Source organism: Ranitomeya variabilis, chromosome 3 (genome assembly GCF_051348905.1).
Source record: "Ranitomeya variabilis isolate aRanVar5 chromosome 3, aRanVar5.hap1, whole genome shotgun sequence".
NCBI classification, from domain to species: domain Eukaryota; kingdom Metazoa; phylum Chordata; class Amphibia; order Anura; family Dendrobatidae; genus Ranitomeya; species Ranitomeya variabilis.
In genome coordinates, this window is record NC_135234.1 from 546,506,843 (window position 1) to 546,521,414 (window position 14,572).

Genomic DNA, 14,572 nt, shown 5'->3' on the forward strand with positions numbered 1-14,572 from the left:
ACATCTGTTAGCCAGCTTGATTACATGTGGGGATTCCCTAGCTTCCAGGCAACCCCCACATGTACTTATGCTGGCTAGTAGCTGCAAATCATTCAGCTTAGAAAACTAAATCTCCGAGCACTCATAAATAATTGGAGGACAACTGAGCATGCTCGGGAAATCTCGAGTAATGAGTATATTCGCTCATCACAAGTCGGCACTCATAGCAAGTGAGTAATTTAGCTACATGTAGGCAAACTGATCATCACCTGTATGTAGCTGAGCTGATCGAGTCATGGCAGCTTCTAGTCTACCATGGAGACTATTGAAGCATGACAAAAGTAAAAAATAAGTTTTTAAAAATACTTAAAAAATATAAAAGTTCAAATCACCCCACTTTCACCCCATTCAGAATAAAACAATAAAAAAACACATAAACATATTTGATATCGCCGCGTTCAGAATCACTCGATCTATCAATTAAAAAAAGGATTAACCTGATCGCTAAAATGCATAGCGAGAAAAAAGTCAAAACGCCAGAATTACATTTTTTTGGTCGCCACAGTATTGCATTAAAATGCTGTAACGGGCGATCAAAAGCTCATATCTTCCCCAAAATGGTATCATTAAAAACGTCAGCTCGGCACGCAAAAAATAAGCCCTCACCCAACACCATATCACAAAAAGTGGAGACACTACAGCGAAAGTAGTGTAATTTAACCCCTTAAGCCCCGAGGGTGGTTTGCACGTTAATGAGCGGGCCGATTTTTACAATTCTGACCACTGTCCATTTATGAGGTTATAACTCTGGAACGCTTCAACGGATCTTGGCGATTCTGACATTGTTTTCTCATGACATATTGTACTTCATGATAGTGATAAAATTTCTTCGATATAACTTGCGTTTATTTGTGAAAACAAAATGGAAATTTGGCGAAAATTTTGAACATTTTTGCAATTTTCCAAATTTTGAATTTTTATGCCTTTAAATCACAGAGATATGTCACACAAAATACTTAATAGGTAACATTTCCCACATGTCTACTTTACATCAGCACAATTTTGGAACCAAAATTTTTTTTGTTAGGGAATTATAAGGGTTAAATTTGACCAGCAATTTCTCATTTTTACAACACCATTTTTTTTAGGGACCACATCTCATTTGAAGTCATTTTGAGGGGTCTATATGATAGAAAATACCCAAGTGTGACACCATTCTAAATACTGCACCCTTCAAGGTGCTCAAAACCACATTTAAGAAGTTTATTAACCCTTCAGGTGTTTCACAGGAATTTTTGGAATGTTTAAATAAAAATGAACATAAAACTTTTTTTCACACAAAATTTATTTCAGCTCCAATTTGTTTTATTTTACCAAGGGTAACTGGAGAAAATGGACCCCAAAAGTTGTTGAACAATTTGTCCTGAGTATGCTGATACCCCATATGTTGGGGTAAACCACTGTTTGGGCGCATGGCAGAGCTCGGAAGGGAAGGAGCGCCATTTGACTTTTCAATGCAAAATTGACTGGAATTGAGATGGGATGCGTTTGGAGAGCCCCTGGTGTGCCTAAACATTGAAACCGTACAGTCAACAGTCGCTCCTCTGTTATTGGCGTTCAGTAACGTCAGCTGTTCCCTAGCTGTGTGTGCGGCAATGCCTCAAATCTGCTCCTCCTGCTGTCCCTGGGCTCTAACACCGCTAGTTGGTGCCTGGAAGTGCTGGCTGCACAGTTAACACTTGCTGCGTGTTATTGGGTTTCAGTAACGTCAGCTGATTCCCAGCTGTGTATCTGGCAAAACCTATCTGGTCCTCCTGCTGTCCCTGGGCTCTAACACCGTCAGTTGGTGCCTGGAAGTGCTGTCCGCACAGTCAACAGTCGCTCCTCTGTTATTGGGGTTCAGTAACGTCAGCTGTTCCCCAGCTGTGTGTGCAGCAATACCTCAAATCTGCTCCTCCTGCTGTCCCTGGGCTCTAACACCGCTAGTTGGTGCCTGGAAGTGCTGGCTGCACAGTTAACACTTGCTGCCGTGTTATTGGGTTTCAGTAACGTCAGCTGATTCCCAGCTGTGTATCTGGCAAAACCTATCTGCTCCTCCTGCTGTCCCTGGGCTCTAACACCGTCAGTTGGTGCCTGGAAGTGCTGTCCGCACAGTCAACAATCGCTCCTCTGTTATTGGGGTTCAGTAACGTCAGCTGTTCCCCTGCTGTGTAGCCAGCAACGTGTCCAGCAAAAGCCACGCTGGCACACTAACAGACATTCAAATGCCTCCAGTGCAGGCTTCGGCCTACACTCTGCTCCTCCTGCTGTCCCTGGGCTCCAACACCGCTGGCTGCTGCCCGGAAGTGCTGTTTGCACAGAGCCAAACACCTCGCCAATGTGTTAATGGGGTTCAGTAACGCCTGCTGCTCCCCTGCTGTGTATCCGGCAACGTGTCATGCAACCGCCATGCTGGCACACTAACAGACATTCAAATGCCTCCAGTGCAGGCTTCGGCCTACACTCTGCTCCTCCTGCTGTCCCTGGGCTCCAACACCGCTGGCTGCTGCCCGGAAGTGCTGTTTGCACAGAGCCAAACACCTCGCCAATGTGTTAGTGGGGTTCAGTAACGCCTGCTGCTCCCCTTCTGTGTATCTGGCAACGTGTCATGCGACCGCCTCGCTGGCACACTAACAGACTTTCAAATGCCTCCAGTGCAGGCTTCGGCCTACACTCTGCTCCTCCTGCTGTCCCTGGGCTCCAACACCGCTGGTTGCTGCCCGGCAGTGCTGTTTGCACATAGCCAAACACCTCGCCAATGTGTTAGTGGGGTACAGTAATGCCTGCTGCTCCCCTGCTGTGTATCCGGCAACGTGTCATGCGACCACCATGCTGACACACTAACAGACATTCAAATGCCTCAAGTGCAGGCTTCGGCCTACACTCTGCTCCTCCTGCTGTCCCTGGGCTCCAACACCGCTGGTTGCTGCCCGGAAGTGCTGAATGCACAGAGCCAAACACCTCGCCAATGTGTTAGTGGGGTTCAGTAACGCCTGCTGCTCCCCTGCTGTGTATCCAGCAACGTGTCATGCGACCGCCACGCTGGCACAAGTACTGAAATTTAAGGGAACCTGTCCCCCCAGGCATTTGTTACTGAAAGAGCCACCTTGTGCAGCAGTAATGCTGCACAAGGAAAAGGTGCCTCTTTTCGTTGTGCTCCTTGCACACGCTGAACCTAACACTTATGAAATGTGTCCCCTCACACCGTTAAACCGTCCCCTAGGTGGTACTTTCCTTTGTAATGTGACGCAGCACAGCCATCATTTCTACCCCCTTGGCGCCGTGCGCCGCCTCCTCAGCGTTGTTTGATTCTGTCATGGAGCCTGCGCTGTTATGTTATCCCTTGGCCAGGCGCACTTAGCGCTGCCCGTCTTCTGACATCATTTGGTGTCAGGCTGGCTGCGCCTGTGCGGCCGCGCTGCCCGAGATCACGCCTCGCAGTCTCGTCTAATGTAATCCCACTGCGGACCTGGGATCCATGGGCATGCGCAGTGCATATCCTCGCCTCTCACTCCCCTCCCTCCGGCTTCTTCAGACTGTGCGGCATCAGGTGATCCCTAATAGCATGCCACAGCTATATATAAGGAATAAGGGATCAGCTGACGCCGCACAGTCTGAAGCAGGAGTAAGGACATGAGTGACAGGCGCCGATATTTACTGCGCAAGGCCATGAATCCCAGCCTCGCAGTGTAAATAAATTAGAAGACACTGCGGGGCTGGGATTCATGACCGTGCGCAGTAACAGCACATGGCCAAGGGATAACACAACAGCGCAGACTCCGGAACACAAAAAAGCAACTCAGGAGGCATCACCCAGCACCAAGGGGGTATGTTTGACAGCTGTGCTTCGTCTCATTAAGAAGGAAAGTCCCGCCTACGAGACGCTTTCACGGTATGAGGGGAAAAATTTTATAAGTGTTTCATTCAGCGTGTGCAAGGAACATAATTAAAAGAGCCACCTTTTCCTTGTGCAGCAATACTGCTGCACAAGATGGCTCTTCCAGTTACTAACGCCTGGGGGGGTTCAAGGGTTCCCTTTCAACTTGCTCCAGTGCAGGCTTCGGCCTACACTCTGCTCCTCCTGCTGACCCTGGGCTTTAACACCACCGTTGGTGCCCGGAAGTGCTAGCTGCACAGAGAAAACACCTGTCAATGTGTCAGTGGGGTTCAGTAACGCCAGCTGTGCCCCTGCTGTGTAGCCGGGAACGTGTCCTGCAAATGCCACGTAGACACAAAGCTGCCTCCAGTGCAGGCTTCGGCCTACACTCTGCTCCTCTGCTCCTCCTGCTGTCCCTGGGCTTCAACACTGCCAGTTGGTGCCCGGAAGTGCTAGCTGCACAGAGAAATACACCCGTCAATGTGTCAGTGGGGTTCATTAATGCCAGCTGTTCCCCTGCTGTGTAGCCAGCAACGTGTCCTGCAAACACCACGCAGACAAAACAGACACTAAGCTGCCTCCCTTGCAGGCTTCAGCCTACACTCTGCTCCCCCTGCTGACCCTTTGCTCCAACACCACTAGTTGGGGCTCTAGGATGACAATCTTGAATAGGTCCCCATCCTGGTTCCAGTACTGTCAGCTGGTTCCGGGCAGAGCCTTTGGCTTAGGTGCCTCCTTCTGGGTATCCGAGTTCCACCAACATCAGGTGGTCCTTGGTAGTGCTTTCAGGCACGGGTACCTCCTGCTTAGTAACCGGGTTCCAGTAATGTCAGCTGGTCCTCGGTAGTTCCATTGGCTCTTGTACCTTCGGCTACCCATCCGGGTTCCAGTTCCGTCAGCTGGTTCTCGGCAGTTTCTTTTGCTCTTGTACCTTCTGCTCCCCATCCTGGTTCCAGTACCGTCAGCTGGTTCCAGGCAGAGCCTTTGGCTTAGGTGCCTCCTTCTGGGTATCCGAGTTCCACCAACGTCAGGTGGTCCTTGGTAGTGCTTTCTGGCACGGGTACCTCCTGCTTAGTAACCGGGTTCCAGTAACGTCAGCTGGTCCTCGGTAGTTCCATTAGCTCTTGTACCTTCGGCTACCCATCCGGGTTCCAGTTCCATCAGCTGGTTCTCGGCAGTGTCTTTTGCTCTTGTACCTTCTGCTCCCCATCCTGGTTCCAGTACCGTCAGCTGGTTCCGGACAGAGCCTTTGGCTTAGGTGCCTCCTTCTGGGTATCCGAGTTCCACCAACGTCAGGTGGTCCTTGGTAGTGCTTTCTGGCACGGGTACCTCCTGCTTAGTAACCGGGTTCCAGTAACGTCAGCTGGTCCTCGGTAGTTCCATTGGCTCTTGGACCTTCGGGTAGCCATCCGAGTTCCAGTTCCATCAGCCTGTTCTCGGCATTTTCTCAGCCTTCTTGTACCTTCTGCTACATTTCCAAGTTCAAGACCCTAAAGACGACGACCCTGAAGACCACCCCTAAGATGACGACGACCCCAGAGACAACAACCCCTGAGACGACGACCCTGGAGACGACAACCCTGAAGACCACCCCGATGACGACGACGACGACCCTGGAGACGATGACCCTGGAGACGACGACCCGGAAGACCGAGAAGCAGAAGAAAAAGAAGCTGCAGAACACAGAGCAGAAGAACATTAAGCATGAGACTAAAAATCTGAGCAAAAGATATTATCTAAATTATAAGCAGAAGAAGACTAAGCAGTGTATGGGGGTGAGTCCATTCCTCCTCGTGGTGCCCCTGGATAAAGCCTGCTGCTGCAGGCCAACCTGAACGCGGACAAATCCTGTTGTAACTCTTTTGTGACAGGCAGAACGGAAGGTGTAATCTTCAAACTTTTATAGATAACAACTACAGGAATGCCTATCACAAATAAGAATATGATGAAGAAGTAGAATATGAAGAAGAATAGTTTAATAAAAAGTATATGAAGAATGTAACAAAAAAAATAATAGGTAGAAGATGAAGAAGAAGATGAATAAGGTGAAGAAGAAGTTGATGTCAAAGATGCTGCTGCTGAGGATGATGAAGAAGAAAGTGTGGGAGAAGTAAAAAAAGAAGGTGAAGGGCATTGAAGTAGTGAAACATCAATATCTGACAAAATAAAAAAAATGTTAACGTAGTCAATATCTTTGTAACTCCGAACGTCTTAAAAAAATAATTAAAATTCCTGCTATTCTATTTAATTGGGCTAAACCTATATGCCTTTAATGTCTCCGCCACCTCCCCCAATACATCCTACATTATTCTTAGTTGTTTTCCTTCATGTAGAATGAACCTACAAGGCAATAAAGGGTTTATTTTAATTCCAATATTTTGCTCCCATTAACTTGCATTGGTATTGGGTGTTATGATCCCAGTGGCTGGGGATCACAGGAAATACTAGCTAAGTAACTAAACATAGACACGAGCTCTAGGGAGGTGGCAACTGGACCGACTGCAAAACCCGATCCCATCCAAACACACCAAAGGCAGCCGGTGAACGTGCCCAAAATCCCGGACGTCTCGACGCAGCCCGAGAAACTGACCACCCCCAAAGAGAAAGCAAGACCCCACCCGCCCCAAGAGAAATAATCCCAAAGACACAGGAAGCCCCCAACAAACAACAACGGCGAGGTAAGGAGAAAATACACACGCAGGAACGAAAACAGATCCAGCAAATGAGGCCCGCCAATATCAGACAGCAGAAGACAGACAGCGAACCGTGCGGTCAGCAAAAAACCCTACCAAAATATCCACGCCGAGAATTCAAGAACCCCCACACCAACCAACGGCGCGGGGGGGGAGAAACCCAGCCCCCCAGAGCTACCAGCAAGCTGGAAAATCACATACCAGCAAGCTGGACAAGAAACATATAGAACACTGATGATCAAAAAACGAACAAAACGGAAACCCAGCTTCTCTTGAAGAGACTGGGAGCAAGGTAGTCAGAAGGAATCAGAACAGCACCGAACACACCGACAGCAGGCATAGACTGAGAGTCCAAGTGAGCTTAAATAGAAAACCAGCCCACAGATAACGAGACAGCTGATGCCAGTCACAAACCTGCAGAAAGACAGCACTCACACATTACCACTTGTGACCACAAGAGGGAGCCCAGAAATAGAGTTCACAACAGTACCCCCCCCTTGAGGAGGGGTCACCGAACCCTCATCAAGACCCCCAGGGCGATCAGGATGAGCCGCATGGAAGGCACGAACCAAATCGGCCGCATGAACATCAGAGGCGACAACCCAGGAATTATCCTCCTGACCATAGCCCTTCCACTTAACTAAATACTGAAGCCTCCATCTGGAAATACGAGAATCCAAGATCTTCTCCACCACGTACTCCAATTCGCCCTCAACCAGCACCGGAGCAGGAGGCTCAACAGAAGGAACCACAGGCACCACATACCTCTGCAACAAAGACCTATGGAACACATTATGAATGGCAAACGATGCTGGGAGGTCCAAACGAAAAGACACCGGGTTAAGGATTTCCAAAATATTATAAGGACACGATGAAGCGAGGCTTGAATTTAGGAGAGGAAACCTTCATAGGAACATACCGAGAAGACAGCCATACCAAATCCCCAACACGAAGTCGGGGACCAACACCGCGACGGCGGTTGGCAAAGCGTTGAGCCTTCTCCTGTGACAACTTCAAATTGTCCACCACATGGTTCCAAATCTGCTGCAACCTATCCACCACAGAATCCACCCCCGGACAGTCAGAAGGCTCAACCTGACCCGAGGAAAAACGAGGATGGAAACCAGAATTGCAGAAAAAAGGCGAAACCAAAGTGGCAGAACTAGCCCGATTATTAAGCGCAAACTCGGCCAATGGCAAAAAAGTCACCCAATCATCCTGATCAGCAGAAACAAAACATCTTAAATAAGTTTCCAACGTCTGATTAGTTCGCTCGGTTTGGCCATTCGTCTGAGGATGGAAGGCCGACAAAAAAGACAAATCAATGCCCATCTTAGCACAAAAAAATCCGCCAAAATCTGGACACAAACTGGGATCCTCTGTCAGACACAATATTTTCAGGGATGCCGTGCAAGCTAACCACATTCTGAAAAAATAAAGGAACCAAATCGGAGGAGGAAGGCAACTTAGGCAAGGGCACCAAATGGACCATTTTGGAAAAACGATCACACACCACCCAGATGACAGACATTCTCTGAGATACTGGAAGATCTGAAATAAAATCCATGGAAATGTGCGTCCAAGGCCTCTTCGGGACAGGCAAAGGCAAAAGCAAACCGCTGGCACGAGAACAGCAAGGCTTAGCCCGAGCACAAATCCCACAGGACTGCACAAAGGAACGCACATCCCGCGACAAGGAAGGCCACCAGAAGGACCTAGCCACCAAATCTCTGGTACCAAAAATCCCAGGATGACCTGCCAACACCGAAGAATGAACCTCGGAAATAACTCTGCTGGTCCATCTATCTGGGACAAACAGTCTCTCTGGTGGGCAACGGTCAGGTCTATCAGCCTGAAATTTCTGCAGCAATCGTCGCAAATCTGGGGAAATGGCAGACAAAATCACTCCCTCTTTGAGGATACCAGCCGGCTCTGAAACTCCCGGAGAGTCAGGCACAAAACTCCTAGAAAGGGCATCAGCCTTCACGTTCTTCGAACCAGGCAGGTACGAGACCACGAAATCGAAACGGGAGAAAAACAACGACCAACGAGCCTGTCTAGGATTCAGGCGCTTGGCAGACTCGAGATAAATCAGATTTTTGTGATCAGTCAAGACCACCACATGATGCCTAGCTCCCTCGAGCCAATGTCGCCACTCCTCAAATGCCCACTTCATAGCCAACAACTCCCGATTACCAACATCATAATTCCGCTCGGCAGGCGAAAACTTTCTTGAAAAGAAGGCACAAGGCTTCATCACAGAGCCATCAGAGCTTCTCTGCAACAAAACAGCCCCTGCTCCAATCTCAGAAGCATCCACCTCGACCTGGAAAGGAAGAGAGACATCAGGCTGACATTAGACTGGAGCTGAAGAAAACCGGCGCTTCAGCTCCCGAAAGGCTTCCACTGCCGCAGGAGACCAATTAGTCACATCAGAACCTTTCTTGGTCAAATCCGTCAAGGGCTTAACCACGCCAGAAAAATTAGCGATGAAGCGACGGTAAAAATTAGCAAAACCCAAGAACTTCTGAAGACTCTTAACAGATGTAGGCTGAGTCCAGTCATGAATAGCCTGGACCTTGACTGGGTCCATCTCAATAGTAGAAGGAGAAAAAATAAAACCCCAAAAGGAAACCTTCTGTACTCCGAAGAGACATTTTGAGCCCTTCACAAATAAAGCATTAGCACGCAGGACCTGAAACACCATCCTGACCTGCTTCACATGGGACTCCCAATCATCAGAAAAGACCAAAACGTCATCCAGATACACATTAATAAATTTATCCAGATATTCTCGGAAAATGTCATGCATAAAGGACTGAAACACAGAAGGAGCATTAGAGAGCCCAAAAGGCATCACCAAGTACTCAAAATGGCCTTCGGGCGTATTAAATGCTGTTTTCAATTCGTCCCCCTGCTTGATACGCACAAGGTTATACGCACCACGAAGATCTATCTTGGTGAACCAACTGGATCCCTTAATCCGAGAAAACAGATCAGACAATAATGGCAAAGGATACTGAAATTTGACCGTGATTTTATTTAGAAGACGATAATCTATACAAGGTCTCAGAGAACCATCCTTCTTGGCAACAAAAAAGAATCCTGCACCAAGAGGGGAGGAGGATGGGCGAATATGTCCCTTCGCCAAAGACTCCTTTATATAACTCCGCATCGCGGCATGTTCTGGTATAGACAAATTAAAAAGTCGTCCCTTAGGGAATTTACTGCCAGGAATCAAATTTATAGCACAATCACAATCCCTATGAGGAGGCAGGGCACCGGATCTGGGCTCATCAAATACATCCTGGTAGTCCGACAAAAACTCAGGGACCTCAGAAGAAGTGGAAGAAGCAATTGACACCAAAGGGACATCGCCATGAATCCCCTGACAACCCCAACTTGACAAAGACATAGCTTTCCAATCCAGAACTGGATTATGGGCCTGCAGCCATGGCAGACCCAAAACTACAACATCATGCAAATTATGCAGCACAAGAAAGCGAATCACCTCCTGATGTACAGGAGTCATGCACATGGTCACTTGAGTCCAATACTGAGGCTTATTCTCAGCCAATGGCGTAGCATCTATTCCCCTCAGTGGAATAGGAAATTCCAAAGGCTCCAGAACAAAACCACAGCGCTTGGCAAACGACAAATCCATAAGATTCAGGGCAGCACCTGAATCCACAAAAGCCATAACCGAGTAGGATGACAAAGAACAGATTAAAGTAACAGACAAAATGAACTTAGGCTGTATAGTACCAATGGTGACAGGTTTAGCGATTTTTTTTAAGCGCTTAGAGCATGCTGAGATAACATGAGTAGAATCACCACAGTAAAAGCACAACCCATTTTGACGTCTATGACTTTGTCGCTCAATTCTAGTCAGAATTCTGTCACATTGCATTGACTCAGGTCTCTGTTCAGAGAACACCGCCAGAGGATGCGCAGATTTGCGCTCCCGCAAACGCCGATCAATCTGAATGGCCAAAGCCATTGAATCACTCAGACTTGCAGGCGTGGGGAACCCCACTATAACATTCTTAATGGCTTCAGAAAGACCCTCTCTGAAATTTGCAGCCAGGGCACACTCATTCCACTGAGTAAGCACTGACCATTTCCATTGACAGTACACCTCAGCTTCATCCTGACCTTGAGAGATAGCCAGCAAAGCCTTTTCTGCCTGGTTCTCAAGATTAGGTTCCTCATAAAGCAGTCCAAGCGCCAGAAAAAACGCATCCACATTCAGCAATGCAGGATCTCCTGGCGCCAGAGAGAAAGCCCAATCTTGAGGGTCGCCGCGTAACAAGGAGATAACAATTTTAACTTGCTGAGCGGAATCACCAGAGGAACGAGGTCTCAAAGATAGAAACAATTTACAATTATTCCTAAAATTCAGAAACCTAGATCTATCTCCAGAAAACAACTCAGGAATAGGTATCTTTGGCTCAGACATAGGGCTATGAACAACAAAATCCTGAATATTTTGCACTAGGGTTGAGCGAAACGGGTCGGCAATTTTCAGAAGTCGCCGACTTTTGGCAAAGTCGGGTTTCATGAAACCCGACCCGACCCCTGTGTGGGGTCGGCTATGAAGTCGGCGATCTTCTGAATCTGGAATCGGAATTCCAATACCGATTCCCGATATGTTTAAGATATCGGGAATTGGTATCGGAATTCAGATTTAAGTGTAAAATAAAGAATTAAAATAAAAAATATCGCTATACTTACCCTCTGACGGGCCCTGGTACTAACCAGGAACCTTCCTTCCTTAGAATCAGCCTTCCAGGACCTTGCGGTGACGTCGCGGTGACGTCGCGGCTTGTGATTGGTCACGCGGCCGCCCATGTGACCGCTCGCGCGACCAATCACAAGCCGCGACGTCACCAAAGGTCCTGGAAGGGCTGATTCTTAGGAAGGAAGGCTGCCGGAATGAAGCCGAGGGTGAGTATATTCCTATTAGGTATATACTCACCCTCGGACACGCCCTGCTTCTTTCCGGCAGCCTTCCTTCCTAAGAATCAGCCCTTCCAGGACCTTCGGTGACGTCATGGTGACGTCGCGGCTTGTGATTGGTCGCGCGAGCGGTCACATGGGCGGCCGCGCGACCAATCACAAGCCGCGACGTCACCGTGACGTCACCGCAAGGTCCTGGAAGGTTGATTCTAAGGAAGGAAGGTTCCCGGTTAGTACCAGGCTGCGTCAGAGGGTAAGTATAGCGATATTTTTTATTTTAATTCTTTATTTTACAATTAAATATGGATCCCAGGGCCTGAAGGAGAGTTTCCGCTCCTTCAGACCCTGGGAACCATTGGAAACCCAATGCACTGCATTGGGTTTCGAGTTTCGGCCGACCCCGACCCCGACTTTTTTATAGGATCGGCCGATTTCACTCGACCCGACTTTTGAAAAAGTCGGGTTTCGTGAAACCCGACCCAATCCTATAAAAGTAAAGGTCGCTCAACCCTATTTTGCACCTTTGCAGCAAGATGATCCATACTAGAAGTCAGACTCTGAATATCCATGTCTGCAGCTGAGCTCAAAACCACCCAGAGATTAAGGGGATGAGAGAAGCTAGACAGACTGCAGCAAAGGAGGAAAAAAAAAAAAAATTGTACTCAGAACTTCTTTTATCCCACTTCATGCGATGCATAAAACACTTTTTTGGCCTGCTGTACTGTTATGATCCCAGTGGCTGGGGATCACAGGAAATACTAGCTAAGTAACTAAACATAGACACGAGCTCTAGGGAGGTGGCAACCGGACCGACCGCAAAACCCGATCCCATCCAAACACACCAAAGGCAGCCGGTGAACGTGCCCAAAATCCCGGACGTCTCGACGCAGCCCGAGAAACTGACCACCCCCAAAGAGAAAGCAAGACCCCACCCGCCCCAAGAGAAATAATCCCAAAGACACAGGAAGCCCCCAACAAACAACAACGGCGAGGTAAGGAGAAAAGACACACGCAGGAACGAAAACAGATCCAGCAAATGAGGCCCGCCAATACCAGACAGCAGAAGACAGACAGCGAACCGTGCGGTCAGCAAAAAACCCTACCAAAATATCCACGCCGAGAATTCAAGAACCCCCACACCAACCAACGGCGCGGGGGGAGAAACCCAGCCCCCCAGAGCTACCAGCAAGCTGGGAAATCACATACCAGCAAGCTGGACAAGAAACATATAGAACACTGATGATCAAAAAACGAACAAAACGGAAACCCAGCTTCTCTTGAAGAGACTGGGAGCAAGGTAGTCAGAAGGAATCAGAACAGCACCGAACACACCGACAGCAGGCATAGACTGAGAGTCCAAGTGAGCTTAAATAGAAAACCAGCCCACAGATAACGAGACAGCTGATGCCAGTCACAAACCTGCAGAAAGACAGCACTCACACAGTACCACTTGTGACCACAAGAGGGAGCCCAGAAATAGAGTTCACAACAGTTGGGTATCGGTATCGGCGGGATCCGATATTTTGCCGATATCGGCCGATCCAATCCGATACCAATACTTTCGAATGTCGGAAGGTATCGCTCAACACTAGTGCTGATGTGAAACAGATCTTAAGCCGATCAAAAGCTTCTTGAGCCTGTGATGACCACTTAAAGGGCTTTTCCTTCTTTGTCAAGGAAGTAATGGGACGGACAATATCAGAAAAATTTCGAATGAAGCGTCTGTAGAAATTTGCAAAACCAATAAAACGTTGGACGTCCTTAACGTTCTTGGGTACCGGCCAGTCAAGTATAGCCTGAATCTTACCAGATTCCATGTTCAGCCCCTTGGGAGAGATGATATAACCTAAGAACTGTATCTCAGAATGATGGAACTCGCATTTCTCCAGCTTAATATACAGATGGTTCTCTTTCAGACGTCTTAAAACAGTTTTGACATGTTCTTCATGTTCCTGTAAAGAGTCAGAAAAGATTAGTATATCGTCCAAATAGATCACCACAAACTGGTCCAACAAATCTCTGAAAATGTCATTAGCAAGGTGTTGAAACGTTGCAGGGGCGTTACAAAGCCCTAAGGGCATCACAAGATATTCAAAGTGTCCATACCGGCATCTGAATGCTGTCTTCCACTCATCCCCTGGACGAATACGCACCAAATTATAAGCCCAACGAAGATCCAGTTTAGAGAACACCTTAGCATGGCGGACTCTTTCCAGTAATTCGGGAATCAGAGGCAAAGGGTAACGGTTTTGTACGATTACCTTATTGAGTTCCCGATAGTCAACACAGGGTCTCAGGGTCCCATCCTTCTTTTTTACAAAAAATATAGGTGCCCCTGCTGGTGAGGAAGAAGGACGTATGAAGCCTTTGGCCAGATTTTCATCAATATACTCCTTTAAGGCTTGAAGCTCAGGTGCCGCCAAAGGGTATACGTTACCAAAAGGAATAGCTGCCCCAGGAAGCAGCTCAATGGGACAGTCATAATGCCTGTGTGGAGGAAGCTGATCTGCATTCTTCTTGTCACAGATGTCAGAGAACTCTTTATATGCTGGACGTAAAGAAAATACCTGTACATGTGGTTCCGTAGCCGTGGACTCAGGGACAGCTTCTGTTAACGCTGAGTTGCTCCTTGTTGGAAAGATAATCTCCTTGGTCTCCCAGTTGATAATTGGGTTCTGAGAATGCAAACAAGGAAGGCCTAAAATCACAGGAAAATGAGGAGAAGAAATTAGCAAGAAAGAAAGTTGCTCCTGATGATTAGGCTCCAACAAAATTTCAAGGGGTACAGTCTCCTGATCCACAGGCCCAGAGATTAAAGGTGACCCATCCACTGTTTCCATGGTAATTGGAGAGGCTCTTTGCTGAATTTCAATACCATGTTCCTTGGCAAATGCGATATCAATGAAATTGCCACCTGCACCAGAGTCAATCATAGCTACACTGGAAATCCACTGTTCTGAACACAGGATCTTAATAGGGAGAGAACAGTGAGAGTTCTTTTCCTTAAGCTCCTTGGGGGGTGAAG